The sequence below is a fragment of the Lineus longissimus genome, chromosome 11, assembly GCF_910592395.1.
Source record: "Lineus longissimus chromosome 11, tnLinLong1.2, whole genome shotgun sequence".
NCBI lineage: Eukaryota > Metazoa > Nemertea > Pilidiophora > Heteronemertea > Lineidae > Lineus > Lineus longissimus.
In genome coordinates this window covers 3107556-3133565 of record NC_088318.1, presented here as the reverse complement: position 1 = coordinate 3133565, position 26010 = coordinate 3107556, and the positions used below count along the sequence as shown (strand labels likewise).

The 26010-nt window shown below is 38.2% G+C and overlaps 2 protein-coding genes across 4 annotated transcripts in view; one reads left to right on the top strand and one right to left on the bottom strand.

The window, feature by feature from the left end:
• Nucleotides 1-23041, bottom strand: part of LOC135495425 (thiamine-triphosphatase-like) — a 182613-nt gene extending 159572 nt beyond the window's left edge. For all 3 annotated transcript variants that reach the window (XM_064784050.1, XM_064784049.1, XM_064784048.1), the window contains exon 1: nucleotides 22898-23041. The gene's annotated coding sequence lies outside the window, so the exon portion shown is untranslated. The remainder of the gene's footprint in view (nucleotides 1-22897) is intronic.
• A 577-nt stretch (nucleotides 23042-23618) lies between these two features.
• The window catches only part of LOC135495423 (zinc finger homeobox protein 4-like), a 147552-nt gene continuing 145160 nt past the window's right edge, over nucleotides 23619-26010 (top strand). Inside the window, exon 1 of the mRNA XM_064784039.1 lies at nucleotides 23619-23676. The gene's annotated coding sequence lies outside the window, so the exon portion shown is untranslated. The remainder of the gene's footprint in view (nucleotides 23677-26010) is intronic.

Here is a 26010-nt window from a genome sequence, read left to right as displayed (position 1 = left end):
CAATGCAGTTGTGGTGTACACCACTGCTCTTTAGTTTCAGAGGAAAACAGGTGTTAACACTAACAAGATGTTACACAAAAACAATGGCGCGCAAGGGCCATCGAAATGGATCAAGTATAGGAAACTTCGGACTTGTTTTCAAGCAATCGCTTCATTTTCTATTGTTTGGCGAAATGAGACGCTGTCATTGACCGAAAAACTCCGCAATACCGACAGGGAAAGTGCTTCAAATGTGGCTGGGACAATAGCTGTATTCCCAGGTATCAAATGGCATAATATGAAATTGGCCGATCCTTGTTGAAATTTGTTCTCAGTCGCAATGTGTTGATAGTGTCGAGAGTTTCCACATGTTGCTCCCGGGAACCAAAGTCTCTAAATTCTGCGCTAATTATAGTTCAAGTTGAATCGGTTTTGTGAATTAAACACGTATTGATGCTATTGAAGAAAACTGCCGCCTCACATATTTCATTTTCAGTGTGAGGTCACTTTTCATTTGAGTCAAACTTTATCACATTTAAACATGAAGATTTATTTTGACACACAATCTGCACAAGCATCTATATATCAAAAGACAGGCCTAAGTAAACACAATATAAAGTCGATAATTTCAGAACAACCGGAGTGTTAGAACCTTTTTAAAGAAAAGCTGAAACTTAAATTAACAACCAAATATTTAGATGTACACATTCCTCACCGATTAATCTGGAGGCGGGATATTATATAACATAGCTATCTTTGAAGTTCTAAACAAAAACAACAAGCCAGAAGAATCTAGGGTCACAAGTAAACAAAAGCTAATGGATATCGAACAACGATAACTTTTCAAAAAAAATACTGCCCTTATAAACAATTGTACAATTCTGATGAAAGCGACAAGAATAATATCAATCAATTCACCAAGAAAACAAGAATAATTTGAAACCTACGCAAAAATAAACAAAACATGCGTACAAAACCTAAATTAAAAAAACATTCAAACATTCTATCCACCAATAGAAAACAAACAAGTTGATACAAACGATGGAAAAACTCATAAATTTATCAAGTTTGTTAGGTTGTTTGTTCTCAATTGTACTCGTGTGTATTCTTGGTCACTTTTTTCTCGCGAGTAAACACGGCAAATGCATCTGAAAACAAGTCCATTAATGTTATACGCAAATAGTTATAGGATCCCTTCAGAAAATGCCAAAAATGCCAAAGTTTCTTATCAGAAACCCTGGTAGAAGAGCCGAAGTTTCTCAATCGATGTTAGACATAGAGTCAAAATCTATTGTCATCCCTAAATTTGTGTCATTGGTGCGTCGTGCATCTATGCCCCACAGCACACGATGAAATATTTCACAAAATATTCTGAAAATGCTGATTCAGGGCCTATATCTCAAGAACCATTGTCGACATGTAAAACCTGAAAGAGCATATTCAGAAAACTGAATGAAAAATTTGATCGTGTATGGCCGGAATGATTGAATCATGGAATACAGATTTCTTCAAGTACTGTCAATGTCATACAAACATGGCAACTCATTTACTTATGTTTTTATCTAAGATCGCACTTCGATCGCCAATGTCCCCTTCGCCATTTTGTTTCCTTATCGCACGATCTGAATTACGGTCACAAATCTAAAACTCATCCATCTCATGGTTGTCTTCAAGTTAATAGTTAGATAAATATTGAATAGCGTGGGTCAGCTGATATCTCCCGCACTTCAAGGGATTAACCCTCACAAGGCTAAAACAGAGATGTCCTCTCTATTAAGAACAGCACTTGTCAGTCCCAAGGGTGATCTTAATGGAGAGGTTCTTCTCTATACCATAATTTACCCACGGACAACTAAATTCAACTGTGTAACTTCTTTGAAACAGATTCTGGTTTGGTACGAAACTCTGTCCTACAAGTTGCCAGGCAACAATGCTTTCCATCATGTGCTTTTGATTTCTGAGGTATTAAGGTCTTGGGTCTCTAAATAACAATACCTTAATCCATCACCATACAATAGGGACGGTCCCTTTTTCCAGTTGGTAAATTTGCACCTGCTTTACTTAAAAGTATTTCAAGTTGAAAAAAAATCTCAACTGAGCCCCATAGACAATTTAGCCCTGAAACTTTTACAAGTGCTCAAAGGATTTTTAATTTTTTTCCCTATTTTTGAAAACTTGTGATATCTTTTTGTAACTCTAACATTCCCAACAAGTTGCTAAAACAGGGCTTAAAGATGCTAGCATAACGGATTTGTCGGCAGAAAATGACATAAAAAATGAACACATAGCTCTATAACTAACAATGCCCAGAGCAATACTACCAAACTGAACAAGAAAAATATCTTTTCAAACTGAACAAGAAAAATAACTTTTCATGACGAAAAAACAGAACAACAAATTGGCTGATACGAAGGCAAAAAACTTGCATTGATTGATATGAATATTTATCATCATGTAAAGCACTGATTTTTAATTTTCATCGTTAATTCAGAGAAATGTTTTTGGTTGGTATAGCTTCGAAGGTAATCCATTTTGTCTTCCAAAAATTCAAACAAAAGACAAGAATATGTAACTGAGCTGATTATTGGGGATGCCCGAGGCTATACCAGTGGAACAAATACCATAATGCAAATATCATGAATTAATAATTAAACAACAACTGCCCGCAAAACAATGAACGATGCAGAAAAAAAATAAAACAACAAATGTAGAAAACCTTTTATGGATGAATTATGAAACTTAGGTATTTGTGCAATGATCAGGTTTTGTTTGCTATTTTCGAAGATGTTAACTCTAATTTTGGCCTTATAAAACATGAACTCCGGCCGGGAGGCATCACTTGTATTCCTTGTTATACACAATTAAACACAATTTAACCTTTTTACGCGAAATATGCCAATTCAACGTTGAATTCATCAGAACATTCTGGCAAAACTTAATGAACAAATAACAATAAAACATCTTTCAAGCTGCAGACAAAACAGGATCGAAATGACGGGATAAAAAACTGGAGTGTTTTTGTTTCAGAATTATCATCATTGTGAGATTCTGTTATTGATTATTTACAGAATGTTCTTCAGGACACAACAACAAAAACAATAATATGAACTCAATTTGTGGCAGTTTTCGAACGGTAGTGAAGTGTTTTTCCATCAATAATGATAGATAATAATGAAGCAAAGTTGTGTTTGGACAGGTAAAAAGATTCTGTGCTCTTAAACTTCTGGATGACGTCGGGTCAACAATCACAGCTGTCAGACAGACCCTGAATGATCTCTTCATTCAGTTGCGGTCATGCAGGCGCAGTGAACACCAAATTGCCACGTCAACATCATTCAAACTTCTGGACTGAAGGTGATTTTGGGACATTCGAATTTTATATTTACTTCCCACACTGCAACTGGAGTTATGTAATGTATTCCAGAACGGCCTTCAACATGCGTAGTTTCAGCGTTAGGTGTTCCTTTAAATAAAGAACAATGACATTTTGATATTTGTAAACTTATGAATTTTGACCCAAAGCTACATAAAAGCCTGTGAGCACGGTTTAAGTATCTTCGTTTCAAGGGATTTATATGAGGAAATATGGAGAAATATAACTCATTTTCAATAAGTTTAATCTCCAAGTCCCCAAGGGGATAAAACAGCACACCTCTGCTTTGGATAACTCCAGGGCAAGCATGTCATCCAAATTCAAAGTATCCCTTAGCATTATGTGGATGAAAATAGCTTCAGTTCTATTAAGTATTGGCAAGTTTTGGCAAAATGAGCCAAAATAAACAGCACAAATGTTTTCTTTTTTCGCAAAATTTTTGCAAAATTAAAGTGGCACGAAATGTTGGCAGTTCCCAGTAGATGATTGTGGCCAATCACATTTAGACTCATGACCCCCATGAAGCTGCTACATGGGGGCTGATGTTATCAAGGTTTACCCTGATAACCCATTGATAAGGCAACAGAATTATGGGAATTTAGGCCTTGGTGTGATCGGGCTTTGTTCAAAGACAATAGACTGTGTAATTGGCTACATGTAGGCCTGAATTCTTTCTTTTAACTGTGACGTAAGGAGAAAAATAAAGCGATGCCAATAGCGCTATCATCAGACAACCACAACCGGTACAATCTAGAAACGAAAACAGACAACTCACAATTTGAACCTCCCGTAATTAGGAAGGCCATCACCTTGGGAAAATGTCAATTACCACTAAGAAGTAAAAAGGAAATTTTAGAAATCTCGTAATTGCAACGTGCATTTATCGCTAAGACCATCAGTCCAGATCGAAATGCGATCTGAATCAATAGTCAATTCAAATTTCATCCAATGAAATTTGTGACTCACTTTACTGCGGTCCGCCACAAATGTCATCAACCAGAAAATTTCGAACACTTTAGCACTAATTGGGACTGATGGCCAAATCTGATCATGATTGGAGCGAGTGGGCTAGCTAATGACCTTGACCTTTTGCGACCTTGGGGCAATGCTAAGACGCTTGAAGTGAAGTTAGAATCAGGCACAGTTGCCGCAGGCAAAAAGTATCAAACTGGTCTGATTTTATGCAACAGCGATTTTGCCTTCATACAAGCAATCTTCTTATCGCTTATTGCATCAATTGATATTGCATCTCTGCAATAGAGCCCAATCTCTACCGCATGTTTCACCAATAAATCCAACATTTATTGCATATTTCTAATAAAAGTTCAATGTGTCCAAATTCAAATTTCTACCAACTGCAACCTGTATAATTATAACTGCAGACATAGCCTAATATTTCCAAGCCGCTAACATTTTAATGACTCGGTTTTCTCCGGGGATATCTCATCGTCGAAGTTGTAAATAATTACATACGCCTTCGTTGATTTGATAATTAGCATACATACGCATTATTGGCTCCCAGAGGATGGTGGGGGGTTCTCACCTCTGAACTGAACACTTTCGTTGTCATCTGATTGGTTGCTAATGTGGTGTACTTAACCCTTTACAGGCTAAAGAACACTTTAAATTTAAATCTGAAATTGAGAATTTTCTTACAAATATGTTAAATAATCACATCAGCAAATATCACTTGTGCATTTGGTTACAGAGTTTTGTAAAGAGGGTGGTTCTGGACAAGAATGCATCATAAAATGTACACAAATGTTCTGTAGTCCTTAATAGAGAGGTGTCCGCTAAGGGAGGTTGCACTGTATACTCTACCTTTAACACTATCTTGTCACATGAACATTTTCAACATTTTGTACCGTAGACAAATCTACTTTGATGATACGCTAAACATACTGCTGCCCGTTTTGCCAGTTCTTCTGGGAATTCACCTAACAGTTCATCATATGGTACCATTCATGCATACACATCCTCTTGAAGGTGCATATAAGAAGCCAAGAATACTTAAGAATGCATAGTTGGGCCTCCAAAGCGCTTTGTAAAATTTTCAATTCCAAACACAAGACTTTTGGCAATACATCATCCCCTTATTATTCCGCTGGCAATTGTTGCGTATAATTTGGACATACTTGGTAGAATAATTCATTAAATTTCACAAGTAATCAATTCTAATATGAGATTAGACTTGTGGGGTATTATTCTGCTCATGGGGTCTGCATCTGAGAAAGGTAGGTACAGGGCGGACGAGAAGAATTCGGTCTCAAAAAGACACGCTCTTTTATTGTGTCGGTGTGTTTTTTCATTCTTTAATCTAAAACTCAGTTTTTAAAGAAGACGCACTTTCTTTTACCTTCCACTTGTTTTTTATTAAAAAATAACAGAGTACCAGTTAGATTTTCTTCGGAAAATGCAATCAAAGTCAATCAAAGAGGGAACCACTAGAAGACCTCATGAAGAGCTTTCCACAACTGGCCATAATCTCACACCACACCGAATTTTTCATATAAATGATTTTGAAATATTTCATGACTTTGATGGCATCATGCAAAAGGAACTTCTTATTCCATATTGAAATGATAAGGGTTAATACGCAGAATTAAAACATCCATTTCAACTTACTAACAATATCAAATTACTCCTCATCACAAAAATCTGACTCCGATACCTACCATAATGTAATATAGCTTTCTGTGTATATCTCAATAACAAACAGCAAATTAATCCAAAATTGGACAATAATTGCCATTTTAATGATTTTTGTTGGAAAAATTATCCAACTCCGCCTTTTGACTCGAGGGATTTAACGAAATATTCGCCAAAAGCAAATAATCATAGCATAATTATAAAACAGATTAAATTTGCAAACTTTTAATTTGCAAATTAATCGATGCCCGAAGCCAGTGAGGGAATGCTGTAGAGTTAGAAAGGAGATCTATTGTTTATGGTGAAATAATCCCAAAGATGTCATATTTGGTCAAGAATCTCATGTAATGACCAGAAAAGTAGATGTGTCCCCTTGGTCAAGGCACTTTATTGGCAAGTCAAGACAGCCTTATCTTACTTGTGGCAGCATCTTTCAACGATACCCTAGGTAACTATGAATATAATGTAGATGGAAGCGTTGCCCAGGTTTTCAACACGTGGCTAAGACACGGTTCTCAAATAGACAGGGGTTTACAAAATAGGATGAGGTGCAGCTCTTGGGCTGAGTGTATAGGTTTTGGAAACAGAGCTGGGCTGTCATAGCTTCACTTTGGAGATGCCAAATGGGCCCAAAGTTGCCCAGGTTTTCAGCAGGTGGCTAAGACACGGTTCTCAAATAGACGGGGGTTACAAAATAGGATGAGGTATGGCTCTTGGGCTGAGGGTATAGGGTTTTGGAAACATAACTGGGCTGTCACAGCTTCACTTTGGAGATGCCAAATGGGCCCGAAGTTTTTTTAGGTTCAAATTCCTATCACCAGAGGGCAGGCCTTACAATCAAAAATCACACTCGGAACAAAAGTGTCACTGTCTCGTCCAACTATAACAGAGCCATACCAGGTTAACTAGCCATGCATCAAATAACCACTTAATTCAGATACCGGATAAATATTGCCCAGAAAAATAATTTACTCTAATGCCAAGTAACAATACATGACCTACTTCAGTGCCAAATTTATTCTAAGTGCAAAGATATGCAAATATGGGAGTTCCATTATTTCTATATAGCCTTTATTAATTCTATAGTGGATGAAGCACTGAGTTTTTGTCTCCTATCCTAGTAGTGTTGTGTAAACTCGCACAATCAACAAATGGTTGGCGGGTATAGTTTTCGTGTCTTTTACCAAGTTTCCGCCAATTATCTTTGGTCTTCCTTTTGATAAAGCAGGTCATGAAATCTCCGCACATGACTAAGTAATTCTTAGAAACTTTTCAAGTTGAAGAAATTTTAATTTTCGTGCGCACAAAAGAATTTCATTAAAAAGTTCAGAGGTTGTACAATATACAGTGATTGATGAATTTTGGCACAAGCTGTTAAGACTTTAACTCTTTCGCTCACAATGATCCAGGATTTCGACGAAAAGTATAATTTACTCAAAAATAACAACACTAGTGATGAAAAAGATGGTACCATCAGAAAGTGTCCTATTAAAGCTTCCAAAAATTAGTAAAATCAACAGGTTTTTGGCAAATTATTGAGTCGATTTCTACTTCCAAGACTTGAGGACAAGGCAACGGCATTACTGGAAGAGTTATCCTGACACTCTGAAACAAACCCATCAACAAGTCCTGTTACATTTCCATTCCACTTATTACCCGGGATGTAATTAACAATATTTTAAAGCAAGATGGATCAATTCACCTACTCATAAACAAGCTTAAATGAGCCCTTGAACTACCCTTGCTTTCATATCAATCTGTCACACCAATACCCACCAAGTGCAATTAAAAACACCAATACGTTTGGAGACATCCTGACACCGTTAATTAAGACCTCACACACAATTAGTGTCATCTTCATCACTGTCTAATGACATATTCTCCATTAAATACACCTGTAATAAGCTGACAACAATGTTTATTTGTGGCTGGGTTCAATATGGATCAAGATGGAACCAGATTTGTTTGTTTTATGCTAGAGACTTGTTTGTTGTTCTGCTTCCAGAATTAAAGAACCTGGATGGTTTGGTTTTTATAGCTGCGCTTACACCACGAAATATTGGTGGACCAATTGCACTTACACCACCACATTGCTGCGACAAATTGGTTCGGCAATCCATTGCCGATACAAATTGCCGAACGAATTTGTCCCACCAAGCTTGATGGTCCAAATTCGCCCGGCTTGTTAAAAGCTCGGCTTTGTCGTGGTGTACGCGCAAATGGATCGGCAATTAGCTAGTTAGATGGTTCGGCTCCAGGCGGCGCTTTCGAAATGGCGCTTTCTGCGCATGCAATTTATTGTTTGCGCGCCATCTGTAGCTGGATTTTATAACTAGCTGCAGCGCTGGTGTAAGCGCTTGGTGGATTTTCGATGGTCCGGCATTGGTTCCCGAACCAAGATTGGTGGTCCATTTTCAGGTGGTGTAAGTGCGGTTTATATCAGAACAGTTTGTTGGTGTTCGGATGACTACATGACCCTCCAGGTCATTAAGATCTGAATCCAAGAACACGTTGATTCTGCCAAGGACAAGAACTAAAATTGGTGAACGATCATTTAGAACCAGTGGTCCTGTATTATGGAATGCGCTTCCTGACCACCTTAAAGCCATCGGAGAGATTGGGCCCTTCCAGCGAGCCCTCAAAACTCATCTATTTCAGATCGTTTACGATGTGTGACATTCCTAATATCTTATCGTGCAATTCAAATGTTTTAATCCATATTAGTATTATCGAATTTTCTGGACTTTTATAATGTTTTTTTAGAACTTTTTCTTCTTGGTCGTTTTTATCTACTGTACAGTGCTCTGGAGCATGCACGGCATGCACAGAGCACTTTAATATATGGTATTTTATTATTTATTATCATTAATATGTCCAAGGGGATATAGCTCAGGATGTGTTTCCCTGAAAAGGTGTTTCAGACCCTGATGGCCTAGTGGTTGATGTGTCCGTTTCGTCAACAGAAGGTCCAAGGTTCAATTACGCATTATTTGGAAAAGTACGATTTGAAAGAGTAACTCCTTTATCATCTGATGAAGGAAACTTTCATTAAAATCTCTAATAAAACCAGGAACAACAGGATGGCTTGGAATATATGAAGATTGACAGCCTGAAATTAGCGAGGTAATGTCAGGAATAACCAACCATGAATAATGAAATTGCTGATTCCTCCTGTTGTAATTACTTCTCCATTTAATTAGTGTGATATCCTCGAGGTATTGTTGCGGATGACACCATAAGCCTCGGTAAGATCAGCCTCGACAACACTTTGGGGGGCATTGATGTCATCTGCCGTCTCAGGAGCTGAAAATGAGGTAGGACAGGTTTTCAGGGTCCTATCTACTTTCGAGTAGTTGAGATCCAAACGTGGCACAAAATATTTATTAAGATGAACTGACTGAGGTTATTGAAGAGTGAAGAGTGACTCCATCCACACTCGTCATGTTGTCAGAGGCTGTGCTGCAGGTCAAAGCAACTAAAATCCCTCGTTTTCAGATTCTCAGTAAACAGCTAGCATGTCATTACTAGGAATCTGCGATATTGGGTCGTAGAATTGTCATTTCATGTGACCTGAACACAGTGAAGCAGGTGGTTAATCCTGCAGAAAATCCAAGAAAGTCAAACATTTCACCGTTTTGCTGCAATGTCAATAAAGCAAGTAGATGCTTCCCATCAGAAACAAAAAAGAAGTGACTCTATAGTGCCCCTAAGGCCTGGCCCACCCTACGGCAGTAGTTGCAGCTCACCGAGGGTTAAATTAGTGCAGTATGGTACTCCAGCGATATAGCTAACGACTTGCCTCTCACTTTCTCTGTCTGTTTATTAGTTTCGATTGAGCAATTGTCCACCAATGGTTGATAATACGCGCAATAATTGCAGGAAGCAAGCACCGTCGCTGCGATCAATAAATTGATAACCTTGCGCTAATCATCCGCAAATCCTGCTGAAAAGGTCACATGATCGCCGACGGCCAATGAAAATCTTCACGGTCGAATTAACGCGGAGAATTTGTCACAATTCTAATTTGAGTTTTCATCAACTCGATGAGGAGGTCCTCGTAATTGCGTGTATTGCCAAATTTGCGCTTGGCTGCTGCGTGATTATGAATCGCGCTCATATGTATATTTATCTTCCGCCAGCCAATTTCCCGCGTATTGATCATCTTAATGATTTGCAGTAATTTCGACTATTTCCACGCTGGAAATAATTAGTATTTTTGACATCTGACCCTGAGCAGCCCATGGAACGGAATTATGACAACCATCATGAGATTTATAATTAATGAGCAATAGTCTATTGCCGAGCCACCAATACTTGTTTAACCCCTTCAGTTGCAAAGACAACAGCCAAAATTTTAAAAAGATATTTTCTATTGAATTCCACCTGGGCTTTCTGGCAGGAAGATATCCGGTTGTAAAGCTGCTTTTGATGTGCAGCGCAGACTGGCAGTTTTCATTGCTGAGACGGCAGATTTTTTAACGCATGGTACCAAAATGACTTAGTCTGTGGCCTGCCTCAATTACCATAAGATTCTCTCCCACCTCACCCGACCCCACCTCACTCAGGACATTTTTATCCAAAAGACATTCCTAAGTTCGAGGTCCCTTGCACTGCGTGACAAATGCCATTAATCATGTAGACCATACTTATGTCAAACGCAGAACTAATTAGCGGCACGATTACTTATTTTACACGGTTCCCCTAGCGCTGAAATATTCCAGGGACACACAGACATATAAACAATGCATATGTCATCAGAATCTTGGATTATTGGGTGAATTGTAATTAATATCATTCTCAAGGGGAGCGTTCCCGCCGTCATAAATCAAAACAAGGAAGGTTAGGGGAATGGACTCACTTTTAGAAATGGCTTGGTACATATTTACATCATCATGGAATTATTGAAATGAAAGAAGTAAACCAGGACTTTTGCAACTTCTATAGGCATTGGGGAATTACGCTGTACTGGGAGGGGGGATCGTCAATCTGCTGACCCCCCAAGACAATTCTTTCCCTTTTTTTACCACCAAACCTCATTTCAACAACCAGATTCTGACAAATACGTCTTAACAAGTCAAGAGATCCCTTATTAGGGCAATTCCTAAAACTGCATTTGGCTTGCATTTTCCACAGCAATTATCTCACAGCAATTATCTTTTCAGCTGAGACCTTCAGCAATGAGCTAACTAGCTAAGAGTGAGAAGGGGCTGGATGCCCAGTGAGGGTGTTTCAGTTTTCACTATCTTAATTAGCCCCAAAACTTTTGATAGTGAATGTTTTCGTGTCCCTCTATGTAAGTCATTCAATCCTCATAGGATTGACTTCAAGGTCGGGTAAATGATAATTTTCGAAAGTCTGACGCTGTTTTTTTCCACATGTCTTCAACCTCATTTGAATTCAACCAACAACTCCGGGCATGATTTAATTCCAACGTTATGTAAAGAAATAATCAAACTGTTGTCAAAGTTTTTTCGCTCCGTTTGAATTGTTCCTAATTAATACGCCTTAACTGTCAACGTAAAGAGCTAGCTTGCAATTTAAACACTGAAAATTAGAATTTTTATTTGGAATTTTTATCAAGTGGCGATTGAGTGTTGGAAAAAACCCTAATCGGACTGTACTTATTCATTCAAGATACACTTTAATGTAATCAATTTCCTTTGCTTAAGAGTATCATCACCTTTTGGATGGGAATCCAGAAGGATTAATTCGCCTGCAGAGAATTAGATGTAAAAACATTAGTAATCTGCAAAGTTAAGGTATTTGGTGTGATTAACTTTACAGTGTGATATGCTGTTGGCTGTCATTAGGCTCTTTACGTGTTTCGAAAAATTATCTGTCTGAAACTTCTTGATGATCCCAAGGATGAAATGGCTGAACAACGACAGGAAGGATTGAAACACAGGGGTGAATCCCAGGTAGGAGGGGGGCCCATGCCATGAGGTCAGACAGGTGACAATTCCTGTTTAATTAGCTACCCAGGTCAAATGAGTGTAGCGACGAAACTTGGTGGTCGGCCTGGGGAACATGACAGTCATGTTTTGGGCAGGCAAAATCTGAATTGTTATCCAACACGGAAGAGCTGACAATTTTAATGGCCAAAGAAAGGACTGGTACCTTCACTTCAAGGCCAAGAAAATAACATGTTACAGTATTCATAAGGAATGTGGCAAATCCAAGTCGAAGACAGAGTGTCCTTAAATAGATCATGATTTCAGCGGCACTGACAAGGTGTCGGGAAAGAACCGCGTCATCTTCCATTCTCTATCACTTCAAAGTCTTCCCTAATTAGAAAACATGTCTAAATCGCATAATTCCAAAGTTCACTTTCCGCTACCAAACACGTACTCTTCTGTTCTGATTAGCATTTCCCACGGATTATTTCGATTCTCTGATTAAAAAATTGGCTTGGTAATTAGTGACCAGAGTAATAGGTATAATTGGTGACATATTTTGCCGTTGTTATTAGTACAATTAGAATTTTTTTGGTATTTGTAACTCCGGTTTTGCAATTAAACATAGTTATTTGGAATAGTAATTGGTAATTATTGACAATTATGAACGTTTTCAATTATCACTGTACATAGAATTGGTCAGATATTGTTGTTATACAGTGCATATAATACCATTAACCCTTTAAGAACTAATTTGGGGCAAGATACTGAAATTGTCAAGGACAAAATCATCACAAAAGGAAAGCTACATGACTACTGTGTTCTTAAAGCAGCTGCCTAAAATAGGAAGTTTGACCTCCCTGAACTCCTTCGACATTGAGATCTTAATTTGATGACTCCAGCATCTCAAGCATCGGTTTGAAATATATGGATAATGAAGAGTTAGTTGACATCAGACTCATTAAGACCTGTCTTAGCACTAATGAACGGCCTGACAAGACGTCAAGTAAGGACGGCCAGGACAAAGCGGCTTCCTGACTGAGCCAGGAGACGTAATTCGCCAGGAAAGCCGCAAGTCATTAAGAGATTTAGAGTAATACAGGAAGTGAGAGAAAACAATCAACTCAAGAGTAATTAAAGTTAACCCCTTACAACGAGTATCACGCGCCGAATCATGAAAAATAGTTATTCTAAGGCCCCCCATTACAGTGTTGGAGGGGTACAATCGAATAAAAAGAAACATGCGTAAGGAGAAGTTGTGTTGTAGGCCCTGTTTGCAAGAGGATGCCAATTTGGCAATCAGCAGAAGTAGGTTGTGCATGAATGATGCCATAGCTAATTCTGGTGAGGGTAACCGATTACAAAATAATCTTGACGTATCCAACTTTTGCCGACCACCATGCTAATTCAAAGTCCTCAAAGGAGAATATAGGATATAAATATCGAAAATTATTTGAAAATTAAGATGTTTTGCACCCAGATCCACCGCAATCAAGGTGAATGTTTCATCAAGAAGAATCAGCGCAGTTCCATCTGCTAACCTTGACCCTGTGCTCCAGAACATGGCCTTGAGGATAGAACACAGCCATCAGGAATTGCACTAATTAGTCTAATTAGTAATTAGACATCAGCTGGTAGTAATTTCCGAGTAGAACAGAGGGTACGTTTTGAGGAGTTACGAGGACGGCTGTGACAAAGGGATGAACGCATGAAGATGCGACCTGATTCGTGCCGCTGGCAAAATTTAACAATTTAACTCATTTTGGGCAGAAACATTCGGAAGTACACGAGAAATTAGGCTCTAGGAAAATTCGTCCCCGGATAATTCGTCCCCGGAAAACTCGTCCCCGGAAAATTCGTCCCCGAGAAAATTCGTCCCCGAGGAAAATTCGTCCCCAGATAATTCGTCCCGGTGGATAATTCGTCCCTGGAAAATTCGTCCCTGAGGAAAATTCGTCCCCGGAATATACGTCCCCGAGGATAATTCGTCCCCGGAAAATTTAACAAAAGTTGAAAGTTTCCGACATTACTTTCTAGTAATAACTACTACCTTCTCCTTTCGACTTTTCTCATTCAGTGTTATATCTCTATTTACTACCCTACTAGCTAGTTACCTACTCCACTTTTTTCATAGTAGGTAGAGGTAGGCAGGCAAAATAAATTTTTTTTTCTTTAAATAAGTATTTTTACTGGTCAGAATGAAAGAAAAGCTCTAAATTCTTCCATAAAATATTTTGCCTGCCTACCCTACCTGTTATAAAAATAGTGGGGTAGGTAACTAGCTAGTAGGGTAGTAAAGAGAGATATTACACTGAATGAGAAAAAGCGAAAGTAGTAGTTATTACTACAGTCCATTCGACAAGACTTAAGGGTCTTAGAAAGTAAAGTCAGAAACTTTTAACTTTGTAAAATTTTCTGGGGACAAATTATTTTCGGGGACAAATTTTCCTAGGGGACGAATTATCCAGGGACGAATTTTCCTTGGGGACGAATTATCCGGGGACAAATTATCCGGGGACGAATTTTCCTAGGGGACGAATTATCCTCGGGGACGAATTATCCGGGGACAAATTTGCGGGGACGAATTTTCCGGGGACGAATTATCCGGGGACGAATTTTCCTGTAACCGAGAAATTCAGACCAGAAAGATGAAGTAGGCCTTGTAGGCTATGCAATTAGGGGTGGATCAGTAATTTCAACCAGAGTTTGGGATCAAGACCATTGTCCTTGTTAGAGATGTGTCCACTAAGAGAGGTTCCACTTTACTACTTAGTTCTGTCCTAAAAGAAACATGCGAAATGCCTACATAACAGTCACTTTTACCAGAACTGACTTTTTTTCACTTCTTTCCCAAAGGAAACACGTGAAAAAACGAAAACAAGTAACAATCACCATCCAAGAAGCTGAACATCAACTATGGGATTTAGTCTAATAAAATCATCATGTTGCTAAAGACTGTGGTCCATTTCCTCGCCAATTGCACCATCTTGGCAAAAAATAACAAAGAAACATTTAACACCAAAGGTGGAAATGAACAAGACACAATAAAATTGGCACAGGTAGCCTAAATTGCCAATTAGGAAGAGTTGAAAAACATGAATGGTCCAACAAAGGTGTTTAATATTTCCCCAGACACTTCCGTATGATTTACATGTTTAAGATATTCTCGAAGCAGAATGTTGAGGCATTCTCAACTTTGATGTGGGGATGCTTCATAAGATAATGAAAGTTCAACTGAAATTTCAAGGGAATAAACTTTAAGATGGTTGTCACCACCAGGTATTGAAAAAGACAATGTCACAACCACCGAGAAGTAAAGACAGTTTCAATCAGTCCAGGACAGCAACAAAGCACTATGACTGCAAGACTTCAAATAGAAGAAGACATTGTATTTCAGTAAGGATACTTCTCCAAACTTCAGCAAATTTTCAGTTGGTAATATAAGACAAAATGCCGGGGATTGCAGCTGAAATGCGAGTGAATGCTCACCACGCTAACAGCCAGTTTGTACCTTTGTCAGTCAATAGATTAAGTATCCCACAATCCTCAGTATTTGCCGCTATCGATTCCTCGCAATAATCACGGTCAAACGAACCAAAGATTTGATAATTGTTCGTCAGAAACTATGCACGCTAATTTTCTCTCATCAGGGCTTTCATCGGAGATGGATAGTTGTGGCATTGTCTTGACTAATGGGGGCGAATGGTTGGTCGATTGCAGATGTTGGCGTTGTCTTAGCTGCCATTAATTGTTAATGATGTGATAGGTTCAGTTTATGTTTCTTGATGAGCACAAATGAGGGATTTTTGTGTCGGGATTTCGACATGCGAAAGCATCTTCAAAACCGATTATGTTTCCCTGTTACTCAACCAACAAATACCCTGTAAACAAGTGGTTTAAATCATTGCACTTGCAATGATGATTGCACATGACGAAGATGGCTTCCTTGCTGTGGCAACCACAGTTGCCTGCGACGAGAATCGGCGATCGAAGCAACCTGCAATCAGTATCAAACCCAGTGATGACGAGTTTTACACAGACGAGAAATCTTTTATCGCACATTGCAGTGATGATAATCGCATGTCGTGGGGATTTAAATTGCTCATCTGCGCTGTACTTTAGGGAGGATGAGTGGGCAGACCCTTCCCTTTGGCACCAATTTGATCCACAACCAAAATTGAGTACTCCCAAAGATATGTGGTTCGAATCCCAGGCAATGCAACTTGTTTTCCTGGAATTATTTCATCAATAAGCTTGGCAGATGTTGCCTTTTTTTACAAATTGTCAGAAGAAGCCCTATCCTCTCTCCAATTCTGCCTTCTCAAAAGTCCTCATCAGAAACCTCTCAATCTGTCCAAGCTAGTCTGTTGCCCTAAGGTTACCATAAATGACAAACATATATGCAATTTGGACTCATTTATGTAATAAAGACGCATTTAAAGTCTATTTCTCTCCAATTATGACCAGGAAACCCTTAGTGTGCATCTTTTTTCAGATGGACGCAGGAGTAAAAAGGAACATAAACAAACAAGTCAAGAAATAATGCAATTGCAAATCAGAGTGGGCAAAATTTAGACGTACGGGTTTTTTTATGCCATAAATGGACATAACCGGTAGAGCGATGGAAAACTTCTCAAACGTCAGGGTTCAGGAAACAAACTAACGGAAACAAAATAACGCTATGAGGTTCGGCTGAAAAACAAAGCAAAGAGAAACAGTCTGTCCTTAAACTTGACCATTAGTGATCATTTTACATACATATACAGCCTCCCAAGCACCACCCCACGAGACACCAACTTTATACGAGCTTCAACATTTCAATGACAGTATCTTTTATTTCCATTTACCAAAATTTGGAAAAAGACTTGAAATTCCCAATATCACCACTAGGAGGAGCTGCCAGCAATATCCCCTAGCAACAACCTTGAATCAAATGTTACCAAGAGAACGGCTAATTACATCTAGTATGTCATTAACGGCGGTGCTAATTAGCGACAACTAATACAAGAATGTTGCCTTAATTAGTCTTAATTAGTTCTCGTCTGCTACATAGACGTGACATTGTATTGTTCTATATGTAGATACATTGCAGATGTACGATGTGTAAGACTAATGTAAAGGAAATTGGAAGGCTTCGTTTTAAAAGCAAGGGAAAGAAGAGACAAGACCAGGCCTATCAATTAGACGAGTGCATGTTTTTAACTCTCAAGTACATATTTGGAGAGGTATTGAAAAAATATTTGCTGTGGCAAGTCTACTGATATAAAGAAATTATTTGATGAAAAAATTAATTTCGAATTTTGCTAATTGGGTAATAGGGGGCGTGTTTTGAGTTTTTTCTGCCAGTTGGCTGAAAAGAGTGGAAATATCAAAGTCTGTCTAATTTGTCGATTATCAAAAAATTTCTGTGGTCAACTACCAGTTTATTTTTCACCATTTACTTGCCCGACTATCCGGAATATCATATCAAAATTTCAGATTCACAACCCCACGCAGTATTTGATGCGTCGCGGTCAAACATTGACAATTTAACTGCTAAAAGGCTTAAAAATTCAATTGTGGTCTTGTCTCAGAAGCTGCAAGGGAAAGAAGCTGCAAGGGAAAGAAGCTGCAAGGGAAAGAAGCTCCAAGGGAAAGAAGCTGCAAGGGAAAGAAGCTGCAAGGGAAAGAAGCTGCAAGGAAAAGAAGCTGCAAGGGAAAGAAGCTGCAAGGGAATGAAGCTGCAAGGGAAAGAAGCTGCACGAAGCTGCAAGGGAAAGCAGCTACAAGGGAATGAAGCTGCAAGGGAAAGAAGCTGCAAGGGAAAGAAGCTGCATGGGAAAGAAGCTGCAAGGGAAAGAAGCTGCAAGGGAAAGAAGCTGCAAGGGAAACAATAATGATTGTAATTTTAACCCCCTCCACTACATATCCATTTTTCAATACGCTTTCCTTAAGCATTTTCCACTCGGTCTACTCAATTGTGAGGATACGCGATTATGAACTAACAGTTTCGACATTTCTTATTTTCTCAAAATTCCATTCAAATTAGAATATCATACAAATACCCATCTGCTATAAGGGAGCAATTATACACAAAATTGTAAGAGATAAAACAATAAAATAGGATTGTCATAAATATTTCCCAAGGGTTGGACATTCTAACTTTTCTCCCTGCTTTTCACTCAACAACATTGCTTCTCTGGGAAACGTTATAATGGAAAAAAAGTTGTGTGCTTTTCAGAATGCATAAAAATATAAGACATTCTTATAGCTAGGGGCGGGAAAACTTTTTGGTTTACCCCCTCCCACCAAAAAATGATTCAATGGTTCAAGCCGTTCTTCTGGAAATCAACAGAAACCAATCGCTGGACTAGTATGGATTGATTGCGGAACAGGGAGATGGACAACGTACAAGACAACACCCTCTTGCCTATTTGGGCTGAGGGGTAAAAAGCGTCAACTAATTCAAGTGTTCTCAAAATGCCATAAGATATTCACACATTTTGGCGAAATGAAGCCATACGCAAAAAGCAATTTCAATTGCTGCAACCATCGATTATTGCTTGTGTGTGACTGTGACATAAAGATTTCCTGTCTGCGGGTAAGACCAGTAACAGGGTTTGATTCTATCAATCACAGGCCGCTGCCGTCTGGTTCCTTTCGCATGTGCCTGCTTATGGCCAATTCAGACAAGCAGTTATCATTGCATGCAATTTAAATCACATGCAGTAGCTATTAATTCACGGGGCGCTTTACTGACTAAACAGTTGGACAAAATAGTGAACCTGACTCACATAGGACTGACTGTTATAAGAGATAAAATGAAAAAGTTACAAACAAATTTTCATTGCTTTTCTCTTCTAAAAGTTCCAGAAGACGATTGAAACTCGATCAAGTTTTTTGTTGCTGGTGATGATACACATTGGATGTCATATTGCTCGGGGACGTCAACCGTCATACCATTACAGAAAAGTGTGGAAGCCCCTTTTATAACGTGAATAGCATGCTGGTCGGCAATGTGGGTTATAACTGACAATTCCATTTGTAGCCATTGTTTCTTCGAGATAATTTTCAAATGTGAAGCGCGAATTTGAACACTGAGTTTCTCCTCAAAGATTCCTTTGTTTAATGTCGCCACGCCAGGGGGAGTTTGGTGCCAGAGTGATCCGCAGATTCAGTATTATTGCCTGAATGTGCCCCTGGTTCTCACCCAATACAAAAAGACACCAAATGAAAACAGGAAATATAAGAAAACACTTCTTGGAAAAAGCCCGAGAGGACACAATATAACGTGAATTTTGACGATTTTTTGCAACAGGATACAACACATACCGCGACAAAAGTGTCCAAGGAAACTACAGGTATTTCTGTTGAATTTCAGAAACAAAACTGATATGATATTCAATTGTATTAAAGATAAAACTTGGTCACAGTTTTGCTGTTGACTAACAAAAGATCCACAGTTTCCCAGCTGAACATTCCCATCTTCAAAATCATCACCCGAGGCCAGCAAAACTTGATAAACAAGCACACAACTTTCAACATAAGAACGGGGGGGGGGGGGGGGGGGGGTGTAAATGCATCCCGAACCTTTGTCTCAATTTGAAAAGAAGAGAACAGTGATATTTTTTTAGATATGTCCCTGATTTATGCAGGCTTACTATTGATGATGATAGGAGGCAGCTTCTCAGAGAAGCAACAATGAATGCGCTGACATCTGTGCGAGTTTCAAAAAGCGAATTCCGTCGGACTGACGCGCTTTGCTTGTGCTGGAAAAGGAGAGAGATTTCAAAAAAGATATGAACATCAATAGTACTCAAGAATAACTTTAAAAAGAGCACGGCAAAAAGAATTAGCTATGAATTACATGACACAAGTTCGTATCTTTCAGAAATTTCGAACAGATTTCAAACGGTGTGTCGAAGTTGACTTCGAATTTTAACATAAATTGGCCTAAAAACAATGAAGTATTGATGTTCAGAGATCTACTTGCATTTTTGTACCAAACTGCAATCACACTCAAAAAACTGAAATGACTTATTGAGATCTTTGACATGTTGACCATGATACAAATAGCGGGCTGAGTGCATTTCTAGTACTTTTTCATATAGTGAGAAATCAAACTAATTTTTATGATTATCTGCCGTCATCATCAGGAGCTAATTGAGATGAAATAGCCCATAATATGCCATGCTTTTGGTTCTAATAACAGGAATAATTATGTTACTAATGGAAGAGCAGGAATGAACGTATCAGTCAGCCAGCGAACATCAAACAAGAAAAAAATCAGTCATTTGGAAAAAAAAAGTCATTTGGAAAAGTAAGCTGAAGTAACGAAGTCATTCAAATGACAAATAATGAAAATAGCTCAAAATTTGTTTTCTGCATTTTTTCACAGAAGAAGTTGGATAATGGGACGTAATGACTGCCAAAGCTAACTTGGTGCACAGAAAATTTCTAAAAACCTGAATTAGTGAGGAAAAATCAGATAGCATCTACAGGTTACATAAGGGCAAGTCAGCTGAGAGGCAATATCAAACTAGTTTAACAAAGTGTATTTGCAAATTCACCAACAATACAAACAAACAAAAAAAACAATGGCAAAAGTGTATGTCAGACATAACAGTGACCTGTTTTGATGTAAGTGCCAGAGGCATATTTTTGAGAACAACAACCAACAACACTTTATATCTTTTCATCATCATCAATGTTGAGCTGCAATCCAATATTTTTTTCTCGAAACAACAAAGCATCTTGCAGAGTTTCTTCTTTTGTTAGACTCATCTTACATTCATGTATATAACAATTCAATAAATCTGCCATGAAATGGTAATTGCATCCTACAATTATACACAATTCATTTCAGATCATTCGTTGTCCATGAATAGAATTTAATGAGTTTTTCATCAAAACAAATCTCTGTCATTGTGGAGGTATTGTCAGGGTTTCTTTTTTTAAGGGGGAGGAAAATCATTTAATTTTTCATCAAAACTGCCACATAGAATACACATTTCTGGGTCTAAATGCTAGAAAACTCAAATGCAGAGAACACACCTCTTCGAGGATATCCAAATCGTGGCAGAGAAGCTTTTGAAAAGCCACGTAACTTGATGTAAAGATTTATTTAAGGTAGGCCGAAAAAAATCGTATGACAACTATTGAGGTGAGAGGGATATCAAAGATATTTTAAATGAGAGCAATTTCAAATATTTCTCAACACCCTTAACCACACCCCAGTCATCTAATTCACATGCTGTAAATTATACAAAATATATGAAATAGGAGATCAGATCTTTATTCCATAGCTAATTCATCTGTCCTCATCGATGTAGTAAAAACAGTGAGAAAAACGAAACAATATTTTCACAGAGATGAGTCTGCCTAATTATGCTAATTACCTATTTCATGTAATTGGACCATTACATAACTACTTTCAAAAGGGTATGAGACAATATCTAAATGTAGCATAAAAACTAAAGTTTCTCATATTTCGATAATTTTTGGGGTGGGGACGCCAATTACTCAATCCAGCTCATCACACTAATTGCACAAAAATTACAACTTGGCGCTATATTGCATGATTTATATACTCCTCACTATTAGAAAATACTTATGTGATATCATGTTTAAGTCAAATTACCATTATTGCAAAATAATCGTTAGCAAACCGATGAGAATGACAGCGTGAGAATATGAATGGCTTTTTGATAAATTGGCTGCTAACATGCACAGCACTCAGCAGCATTTGTCACAAAATATCATGTTTTCATCACAGTCAGTTATTTTGCATTTTTGTTATCATATGATATCTTATGTCCAACTATATTATATATTGTATGTCCAACTATATGATATCACATGTCCAACTGTATGATATCTTATCGGGTTTAGTCTCATTTATGTATGACCTGTGCTGCATTTATTAGTAAGGCCAGGTAAAAGTATAAATTCATTTTACCCTTTTTCCTGCAATAAAGGCGGATTTTTTTTCTGTTTCCATTTCAAGAGAAAATATGTATGTACCACAACCTAATGACATTAGGCCTATGTCCCCCTCACCTTAACCAAACTTGTAGATTTTTATGATCTCATGGTTAAAAAATAGATGCATTCCAGTTTATTCAACCGGCTGCCCTTTGGCTTTATTGCCATGAGGGCACAGGCTCTTGCTTGAGGCCCTAATTAAGGGATATAGGCCTGGGCCATGACGGGAGGGGGGGCAGAGCAGATAATAGGGCACCTGCAGCATAAAAAAGGCAAACATGATTTAGCTATCACACTTCTTCTTCTTCTTCTTCTTCTTCTTCTTCTTCAGCGTTCGCTCTGCACTTGGAGGGGTCATTCTCCTAGGAGTAATCCTCCTCCAAGGCGGGATGAGCGTATCCTGCGTGCCACTACGGTTAGGCGCCAATTGGGTTTATTGGCCTAGTGGTCCGACTTTGGCGAGAGAGATAGAGTCCACGCAAGCTACTCATGTTTCTCACTTGGTGGGGTCTTAGCTTGCCCTGGCATAGACACCAGGTACAAGGAACCTCGGTTTTGAGTCTCATTCGAAGGACTGCGAAGAGCTAGGAATTTTAGTTCCTTGAAAGCCGGTTCATCCAGACATAAGATCATGGATTCTCCCCGGGATCGAACCCGGGCCCTATTGCGTGGTGGCCAGCAGTGTTAACCACTAGGCCATGAGGCTCCTTAGCTATCACACTAATTAAGCCCTAGCTAGGCCTACGCTACTGCACTGGCGCAAAACACTAACAACAGACGAAAACAACACCAACAACTACATCCTCTAAACAGCACATCACCATGCAGTAAACAATAACAAACAACACCAACACATGGTAATTGGTATGGTAATTTCCGGTAAGAGGGAAATCTCCAATGAACCAGATCCTAGCAGTGATTGCGTAATTTCCTGGACACTGTACATTATGTACACATTTCCCACACACCTGTCATCTTGCGACGAAAAATCTGAAAAGAAATGCTGCACACTCCACGAATAACGGACGGATTTACTCACCAAATGTCTCCAAATGTTCCTTAGAATGTCCTCTTTACGCTTATAGTGTTGTTAGCGATAAATAATGTGTAGTTTTTTCAGGGACGAACCGTTTCCTGGTGGTTTTTAAATCGAATCGAGCGAGCAGGTGCACGCCATCTTTGTATCCCACAATGCCGTTCGAGTAAGAGTTAATTGAAGCATGCGCACCTCACTCCAATTAATTTTTGAATAATTAATTAGCACAATAAAAATATCCACTTTTCATTTTTACCTTGTTTTGCGTGTCGTAGGCCATGGTAGTTCACGCAGACAGTGGGGAAAGGATCCTATATTAGTGCATAGACGTTCGAATGACGCTGACGAGAGGATAAATGGATAAATCGCCTACAAACTCATAAACGAGTAAGTGTATATCGCCGGTTTTCCCGTTAAGTTCAGGTCGCTACCGAGCCATTTTCTGTCCGCGTGTTTGTTAATTACACAGAGTAATTAGTCGCCATGCTGAATGTCTGGCAGTGTTGTGGCCTTGCCGCGGTGTAGATAGACCGTATGGTGATGTGTGTGCGCCAGTGGCGTTGTTTTTCTGCTATCTGATGTACTTTTTTCGCCTTGGGAAATTGAGTTCGCGCGTGACCTCGTTTCTTTTAAGCGCACCTTACCAAATTCATGGACTAACCACTATGATCAAGTTGTTAGGTGTCATCAATAAGCAGGGTTGAGTGCGCTGCTGGATACGTGGGATATCTAGGTCGCTGTTACCGGGATTTTAGGACATATCAAGTAGATTTTCACTCAAGGTACGGTGGTTTTCTGCACTAGCTTTCCCAGTATTTCATTTGCGTCTTTGGTTTTTTAAACAAGGGTTTTCCCCTCGCGTACACGTGTTCACGCGTATGTGTATTGCAATGTATTGATTGACAGGTTCAATTAGCAGATTCTGTGTTTCAGCAGCATATTCTGGTTTTTGGCATGGCAACAAGATTTTAGTAATTCTATATAAAAGACTCATTATTATTATTATTTTATTGGTGTGGTTTAACCCTATGTAGCAGGTAGTCAGCTTATTATTGCCTTGATTAATAAATAGGCCTACCCATTGGTTTGGTTAGGCATTTTGAGTATTGGTAATCCCAATTTAATCAAGTTAACCCTGATAACACCATAACACAGTGATGTTTATTCCTTGATTATTGTTGATTGATCTTACATTACTTCAGACATCAGACTTCAGTGATTAATTGATTAATTAGCTTGTCTGCAGCAATCAACCCCTTTCTTGATAAGCAAGTAATTATCTTGATTGGTAAATTATTTGTTTCCCTCACCTTGATTAATTAGCTTGTCTGCAGTAGGCCTATTTTTACCCTTTTTTATTTTATTGATTTGCAACTAATTAGTGTTATTGATTTATTAATTTTGATGCCTCTATACTTTCCCTTTGAAAAAAGAAAAGAGTTGTCACTTGGTGATGTATTGTAATTGTCATTTATCATTGACTGCCTGGCATATTTGTCTCAAAAGTGTTTAAAAAAATGTTTAAACAATATATTTTTTTCTTATATGCCAATATAGTAGCTAGTACGCCATCTAAGCTCTTTTTCTCAATTAGCAAAAATCATTTCCTGAATTGATGTTTATTAGCATTGTTTTTCGATAACTTAAAACATTTAGTTTGTTTTTAAACCTTGTGGTAAAATCAAGTTTTTTCAGAAGTATTTTAAAATAGATCAGGAATTCTAAATTTGTGAATTGCCTTTGGGGGTTTAATTGATTTTATTCTTGTATTTTATCTGACATTGACTTCACTTCTTAGATGCTCTTTGTGTGTATTTATGTGTCATCAGTGAAAGTATTCAGGAATTCTAATAAATATGACTTTAAAAAAAAAAAGAATACTAACAATGGGTTAACTTACTCTTAAAGGGGGACTAAAGGCCAGAGCTACCCCAGGGTCAAATTGGTCATCTTCAGGTGACTTTAATTGTACACATTTAGTGGACTGATTCAGCATGAAAATAAATGTACAAGAGTGATGTACTGTCAGATTTAAGAGACCCCTGTTGATGACTTATTGTAACTTAATCTGGTCTACCTGACTACTGCCTACAGACTCCCTTTAGGGCCAAAATATAGCAAGGCCCTTCTACAAACATGATAGATGATCAATTATGTACTCAGTTTAATCACAACTGCTGCTTGCGTTATGCACCATTATTTAAATTTTAATTTATTAATTTCAAGTGTTCTTGGTTCAGATGAAGTGCTACTTAGGTTTACAGATGGCATGTTAGTTATGAATATGCGTGTGGTTTCTCGCATGACATGTTGTATATTTCAGCCTGAAATGTATTGCTGAATAGAATTCAAAATTTTGTTTTTACATGAACACTCTGGATACTATTTTTTTCCTGTGTTTATTTGATATTGATTATGACAGAGTTTAGTAGAAGAAAATAAGGAAAAATCAAATGGAAAGTGGTTCAGAGCTAAAGAGTACTGGCCAGAAATAACATCCCTCACACTGAAAAACATTTACAGCTAGATTTCGAAAACCTGTTTTAAGAGCCTGGGTTGTGAATTTCATTGTGAAAGTGCAACCATCACTTAAGAAACACTAAGCAGGTAAAATACATTTTTGCCTGAAAGATGCAGATCAGTGATGCTATTTGACCAGCGCTGTAGCGGCATATAATTGCCTAGGTGTATTAAAAATAGAATATTTGTTGCATCGTTCGTGTGAGGGGTAGCTTTCCATTCTCCTCAGAAAACGTATCCAAGGTCTTGGGAAAATCTTTTACAGAGTTAAATTAAAAATCGGTTAATACTCTGATCTGCATTGCAGCTTCAATCGAATATTCAGAGGTCTTAGATCGATGAAACTAGAGTATTTTACATATTTGAATATTTACATTTTACATGTATGTCGAATACTAGAAGTAATCGTTATTTTAAATATTACCATATCATTTCGGTGGAATATGCATAAGTATTTACCATGTCTGCAAATGCTTTGGGCTCTCAACAATATCGTGCATGCAATCTCATTTGTCAATATAGATATATATGGAAAAATTATGATTATGAACATATGTTCATTATGAGGTGAGACATAAAACGGCACAAGTAGGTGA